The sequence below is a fragment of the Myxocyprinus asiaticus genome, chromosome 20, assembly GCF_019703515.2.
Source record: "Myxocyprinus asiaticus isolate MX2 ecotype Aquarium Trade chromosome 20, UBuf_Myxa_2, whole genome shotgun sequence".
NCBI classification, from domain to species: Eukaryota; Metazoa; Chordata; class Actinopteri; order Cypriniformes; family Catostomidae; genus Myxocyprinus; species Myxocyprinus asiaticus.
The window spans coordinates 576,347-584,394 of record NC_059363.1 but is presented as its reverse complement, the minus strand read 5'-3'; positions in this window follow the sequence as shown (position 1 = coordinate 584,394).

Below are 8,048 nucleotides of genomic sequence, written 5' to 3'. Positions count from 1 at the left end.
TACAGAATGCAATATAAAAAAATATTCTTAGCCTTTCCTTACTACAGTATGACCAAGAGTCATCATGAATAAAATCCCAGATGCAGTTAATTGTGCAATAAAAATCCAATAATAACCAGGAAAATAATTAACATTTGCAGCATAACGCAGGACTATGAACAAGCCCGAAATACACATACTTATTTTGGGACTCTTATTTTAAAATGACAGAGACTTGGCTCTGTCTACAATGCTCTATATTCAAGTATTTACCAAATTAAGCTTTTTATAGCCTATATATACAGGTGCATCTCAATAAATTAGAATGTCGTGGAAAAGTTCATTTATTTCAGTAATTCAACTCAAATTGTGAATATTCACCAGATCAAGGGTTTTGTTTAAATACTGTACATATTTTACCAGATGAGTTTTTTTTATTATTATTATTAACAAGATATGACATTTGAGACATGATGTATGTGATGACGGTGCATGTTTCTATATAGTCACATGGAGAAATAATAATAATAAAAAAAACTATCAGCATAGTTTTTTTGCAGATAACCGATAGTTCCAAAAAGCAATTTTAATCGATTAATACCGATTAATTGTACCGATTAATCGGTACAGTGAAACCGATATATCAGCCTACCTCTTATGAGGACATTTTGGAGACTTCAGTTATTTTATATAATAATCAAAATCCCTAAAAGGACACCTTAAAAATATATATTAGCCAATTGAGAACATCCCAAAATATCCTCAAAGGGAGTTGTTGTCAGATTTAGCTCACTTTTGCAGACACTGTTGTCCACAATCTCTAGCTACAGACACACACACACACACCCCCATCATAAACCCCATAAACATTAATGATCATCTCTGTCTGCTGTAGATCCACTGAAGGTAAGGAGGAAGAGGAAGTGGTTCACATGGGAAGCTTGATTCTGTCCTTCTACTCGGCTCTGATCGATCTGTTGGGCCGTTGCGCTCCTGAGATGCACGTGAGTCGCATGACAACCCTGTAACTTACTGAAATTATACTCATTAAGACCATGAAGTGCTCTGAAGTCTGTAGCTTTAGCCTACAATATGTATTTGAGGTTGACCGAATTTTACAGATACAGATATTTAAGGTGGTGGAAAAGGCAGATAACTGATTAATCAGCCAAAAGTTTTTTAAAACCGTTTTATGCTATGTAAAAAAAAAATCGTACTATGATGGGCACAGAAATTGAGGCTGCAAGAGTCAAAAATTAATACAATTCCAAAAGCTGTTTATTGTGCAACCAAAATCCAATGACCAGAAAATGTATGATTTAGTGCATAACGCAGGACTTTTAACTATAAACAAGCTCGAAATACACAGAGGACTCTTATTTTGAAATGACAGACTTGGCTTGATTACAGTGCTCTATATGTAAATATTTTCCAAATGAAGGTTTTTATAGCCTATAATGTATATTCATCAGTTTTGTGTATTTATATTTCACCAGATTAAATTTCTTTTGAAAAGAAAAAAAATAAAATAAATGAGGGGAAAAATATCTACACAGATGTTTGCCGATAACCAATAGTGCCAAAAGGCACTGATTAATCGGTTAAACCGATATATCGGTCTACCTATAATATGCATACTCTTAAAAATAAAGGTTCTTCAGTGGTTCTTAGTTTCAGTAGAGAACCCATTTTTGTCTTTCCCAAGTTCTTGAGTTGCTGTATCGTTCTTTGTAGACAAATAAAGTTTTTTTTTTCAGTTCTAAATAAAAATGTTTCTTCGATGACATTTAGTTGTGATGTGCACCTTTCATTGTAATAGTGCAGGTATGCAGTGATCCTGATGTGAACTACAACTGATGAACTGATTGTGTAATGTTGATCTCATTGCTCAGTTGATCAATAAGGGTAAAGGTGAAGCTCTGAGGATTCATGCCATCCTGAAGTCTCTCGTGCCAACTGAGGATCTGGTTGGCATCATTTGTATTCCTCTAAAGATGCCGGTGCTCAATAAAGGTGCAACACTCTCTCTGTACCACCTTCACAAAGCTGTATTTCTGAAATAATTGCAATGAGACAGCATGAGATTTAGCCCAAATGGACAAGTAATGCAATGAATGAATGGCCATCTGAGCTCTGCAAATCAACACACATGCCTGTGTAAAAGAATGTGTGTGCTGTTTAGAAAATTCAAAATGATTTCAATTCACATCTAATTTAACTAAGTGAGTAAATAGAACTGATGCATGTAATTACTGTAAGCACACCATCTACATTCAGATGAACTGGCCTCTGTCTGTCTCTCACTCAGATGGCCGTGTGACGGAGCCCGACGTGTCTGCCATTTTCTGCCCGGACCACAAGGCTCCTATGGGGCTCTTTTTGGACAGTGTATATGGTATAGAGGATCAGAGCTTCCTTCTGCATCTGCTTGAGGTCGGTTTCCTGCCTGACCTGAGAGCGTCCGCCTCACTGGACAAGGTCAGTCATCTACTGTATATACTGTACGTTATTAGCATGTTTTACCGTTAATTTCCAAACCACTCAACTGGGTACCAGATGTGAATAATTAATGTGTTCAGAGCTTTGATCCCTGATCCAGATGAGATCCGACAAACTGTCGGATTAGTTTAGAATGTTTAGCGTTTGCATCAGGTACAGGTTTCTGATGAGTACTAATAATAAAAAAAAAATATTATCATTAATATTTTTTTAGTGCAACTCATTTTGCGTACACGCACAGTCATGCCTGTTGGATTCAGAGCTGCAAGAGTTTGCATTTGGATGTACAGGAAATTAAAAGAGTGCGCGATGTCGGGTTCGGGTTGCTTTTTCTCGTATAATGTGACAGGACTGGTCAGGTCGGATCACAGGGTCTTGATTATTGGCTGGGTTCAGGTTTAATTCCTGATTAAATGTAGATAACTACTTTAACTCTGATGTAGCCCTGTCTGCCAAGTGCGGGTTAATTTTCTACTTGGATGGTGAATTTTGCAGCGACCACTCTGTCAGGTGCATTAAAATGGTCAAACATTGTCTGTCTACCGCGTTTCCTTTCTATTAAAATCTACCAAAAAATATTGTAACACATTCCAGTTTTGTCCTCAAGAGGGCTCCACTGTGTGGAGGAATGGATCTGCCAATATTGAAAATAAATTAAAAAATAAAGTTTGCAAAGAAATGTTGAAAATGAAAACAATTATACTTGGAAATACATTTTTAAATAAAAAATAATGTGTATTTATACTTATCCTAATTTTGTATTACTGTATTATTTTATACATTTATCTATTTCCTTATTTATACATGTACATCTTTCCACATTCATTTCCTGCCTGTCTGTGTTATCCTTGTGCGACCCCGCGTCCTTCTGCGTGGACATTGTATTATGGCTTTTCTATACACAATGCATAACTGAAATGAAATTAAACCATTCAGAACTGATCTCAGTTCAGAAGAACCTGGGCTGTCAGTAAAGGGTTAAACGTGACAAAACAACATGGCGCTGATCACAGCGGTTTGAGTTTTGGAGAAACAGCAACAAAACTACATCCGGTAAGAAACCTCATTTAGTTTTTACATTGAAACCTGTTTGATTCAAAAGACTAGAGTCTCTATTTTCATCCGATATGCCATTTATTTTATTAATTTGAGCGATTTATCTGTATCTATATTGGATCACTCAACATGTTTGACAGACATGAGACAATGATAATCAGTACATAGATTCAAAATGTATAATGTATCATTTTATTTTAACATGATTGACAGTGATTGGATGATGCTGGACATTACTTTGAATCAGAATTAATTATGCTAATTTCTGATTGGTAAAATGCTTCAGCGTTGGCTATCACTTGTGTGTTTGACAGTACAAAGAGAGAACACTGATGTCAATAATTTTTATTTGTTTAGTTTTTTTATTTGTGCTTTTCCCAAAACACATTGTTTTAAAGCAGCTTTACAGAAAATCAGCTGTACTGTTAGCTGTAACACGCTCAACAAGCCGCGTGATAAGATGCGTGGATTGACGGTCTCAGACGCGGAGGTAACTGAGATTCGTCCTCCGCCACCCGGATTGAGACGAGTCACTACACCACCACGAGTACTTAGAGCGCATTGGGAACTGGGCATTCCACATTGGGGAGAAAAGGGGAGAAAAAAAAAAGTAATAAGTATACTTAAAGGCTATTTACTTATTTTCAAAGTTGAAAAGAAAAGAAAAAGCTATTTATCAAATGCAAAATATTAAAGTAGGAATTAGGCATAAATTAAACAGAGAAAATATATTCAATATCTTCACATGACAAATATGAAACCTGGTTATCTAAAACAACGTTAGACTGAAAACACAGGTTAAAGTTCACTTGATTGACTGTTAAATTCTGAGTAATTAACTTAAAGCCGGCAAACAAACCAATTGATATAATACCCAATTCACCGTTGCAGGCCTGAATGAAGCTTGGGTGCGTTGTAGCAAAATGGGTACTCCGCAATAAGAGAAGCAAACCTCACTCACTGTGTCCTGAGATGATGTTGAGTGTGCGGGCGCCCCACACAACACAGTTGGTTAAGAGTGCAGAAGAGTGTTCGAGTGTGTGAGGCCTAGTCAGGAAATCCACCGGTGCCAGAGGAGATTTGACCATTCCCGGTAGCTCAAACCGCTATCTGGGATGATGTCAATGCCACTCACAATCAATACTTGCTGTTTTCCTTTTAAATGAAGAGTTTTAAATCACTTGCCATGTAGGCAGACATGAAGAGTCCACAAATGGATTCTAGCATCAGTATCGTTAGTGTTATGCTTAGCACAATAGTCCATGCTACATACAGATTGCAGTTGCATGGTTAAACTTTTAGTCAAAGTCCAATCAAACTGAATCAAATTCACCCTCTTAGAGAACACAGGTTAATCACCTTGAGAACTAACAGGATGTTTCTGAAAACATTGTGCTTGCATCTCCACATGTTCTCACTGCTTCTCTCTTCTTCCTCCCCATGCTCCACCCATCAACCTATGACCTCATCACATGACTCTTCACTCTCCCCGGATTGGATCTGACATTAACAGGTGAGTAAATTAAATAAACAGTAATAAAAATAAATATTTGTAACCAAAAATTACATGTATGAACTCTTGTAAACAAATAAACACAATAATATATATATATATTTTTACTTAATTCCATAAACAAATGAACCAGAATAAACCATAAACCTTGTTATAAACTTTTAACGGGTTACAGTTCCATCTGTGCTAAAATACTCAACATAGTAACAGATACGAAGTGAAACGCCTGTTTACCAGCTAGTGTTCAGAAATGTTATGTGTTAATCAACAGGAAGCCCTCCGGATGACTGAAACGGCTCTGGTGATGAATCGGTACATTGGTTCTGCCATATTGCCTCTGCTCACCCGTTGTGCCCCTCACTTCTCTGGCACAGATCATAATGCCACCCTCATCAACTCGACTCTCTACACCATCTGCAGACTTTCCAAGGGCGTTCACTCACCAAAGCCCAGAGAGACGCTACAGAGGAGTGTTTACTCGCCGTCTGCAAGTAAGGACAGAGTCATGTTGTGTTTACCTGCTGACTAAACACCAGCTGTATGCTTACCAGCTTAAATGGCCAGTTAAACCATTTCATTGCATCTTCCTCATCATGTTTTGGGCACTTTTAGCATGGTAACACTGGTTGCATTGGTCCAGCTGCTACAATTACCAGCTTTTGCCAGTAACAGACCAGTTTTGTCCATCTCCCTGCTTAAAAATACGTTTAAACCAGCCTTAAGTGGTAAGCTGGTCTCCCAGTCTGGCCATGCTGATTAAACTGGTGTGTTCTGAAGGTTTTAGAGGAGTTTTGGGCACTTGTCAACAGGTCAGGCAGCAGACCAACCAGCATAATACAAACTTTGCCAAGGCGGAAATCCAGCCAGATCAGCTAAGACCAGTAAAACCATAAACTGGTTTAACATTTTTATTATAATTATAATAATAGCAATAATAATAATAATAATAATAATAATAATAATAATAATAACTTTATTGCAGCTTTTAGCAATTAAAAACATACAATCAAAACACTCTCAGTAAAACACCACACATTCAAATAGTAATAAATGAGCTTTTAAACAAGACTTAAAAACAGACACAGATTCAGCAGATCTAATGTCCCAGTGCAAGCTGGTCCATAATCGTGGGGCCTTCACTACAAATGCTCTATCACCTTTAGTTTTACATCTGGATCTTCGAACAGCAAACAGTTCATGACAAGAAGATCTAAGAGGTCTAACTGTTTTGTAAGGTCTTAAAAGTTAAAATACTCTGGCACCAACCCATGTAATGCTTCATATGTAATGAATAAACTCTTAAAATCAACCCTAAAATGAATTGGTAGCCAATGCAAGGAAGATAAAACTGAAGTAATATGATTAGAAGGTCTAGTGCATGTCAAAAGTCTAGCTGCAGCATTTTGCACTGATTGTAGCAGTGCTAAAGTGCGTTGATTTAAAGTATAAAACAGTGCATTTCATTAATCAAGGCGAGACAAAATAAAAGCATGGATAAGCTTCTCTGTATCCCTTAAACTCAAAACATGTCCACTTTGGAAATGTTCCTTAACTGATAAAAACAAGACTGAACTAACTTCCTGATGTGATATTCAAAATGTAAATTTGTATCAAAATAGATGCCCAAATTTCTCACCACCTGCTTTTTTTTTAAACCATGACCGATAATAACAACCTCTGTTTTATCAGAATTTAACTGAAGGAAATTACATGCCATCCATTTTTTTTTTAAATCTGCTATACAAGCTTGAAGAACATTTAAATTAATCAGATCAATGGGATTCAATGCCAAATACAGTTGCAGGCTATCTGCATTGTGTGATGAGCAGGGCGGAGCCGAGTGGCATCTGGGCAGAGCGAAGCTGGGAAGATACATAAGTGGTGAATGACTTTCACCTGCGTGCCACACTGGTCTCGTGTTACAGCAAGGGGCGGCGGGAGTACTTAAGGAGAGGAGAGAGCGGCAGATGGGAGAGAGAGATGCGTGAAACTGTTTGTGTGTTGAGCTGAAAAGCCAACAGAATTTATGTGTAGTGAAGCTGAAAAGCAAGCCTTTTGTGTACTGCTGAAAAGCAGCCTTATTGTGTGCGACTGAAAAGTGCAACAATAAATGTCTACGTGTTTTGTCAAGCTGGCCCCAGCATCCTCCTTTTTGGTCTTGGGTCTCGGGCAGGTCGCAATCGCCGCAGTTTTGTCAATTGGGGACGCACCTGCCCATGACACAAGTGGAACCCCAGATACCGTACCTCCACCCATCCAATTGCGCACTTCTTGGGGTTTGCTGTAAGTCCCGCCCATCGCAGCGATCTCAGAACCGCCCTCAAATGCTGCATGTGCCGCAGCCAATCATTACTGTAAATGATGATGTCATCTAGATAGGCAGTGGTGTAAGCCAAATGTGGTCTGTGGATTCGGTCCATAAGGCGCTGAAACGTAGCCGGGGCCCCAAACAAACCAAACAGAAGCGTCACAAATTGGTGTAATCCAAACGGTGTGGAGAAGGCTGTTTTTTCATGGGATATTGGTGTCAAGGGGATCTGCCAATAACCCTTTTTCAAATCCAGTGTCGAATAAAATCGAGCGGTGCCTAACTGATTGAGCAACTCATCAATACGAGGCATTGGGTATGCGTCAAATTTAGACACCGCGTTGACTTTTCTATAATCCACACAGAACCGTCGCTCTTATGAACCAGAACAACCGGGCTGGAACATTCGTTGTAGGATTCCTCTATTACTCCCATCTCGAGCATTGCTTCTAATTCTTCCCGGACCACTTTTTCTTGTGTTTGGGTAGTCGGTAGGGACGGCTATATCCCACTACCCCTGGCTCGGTCTCGATATGGTGCTGTATGAGGTTTGTACGACCCGGCAGAGTGGACACACAAACAGTTTCACGTATCTCTCTCTCCCATCTGCTGCTCTCTCCTCTCCTTAAGTACTCCTGCCGCCCCTCGCTGGAACGCGAGACCGATGTGGCACACAGGTGAAAGTCATTCGCC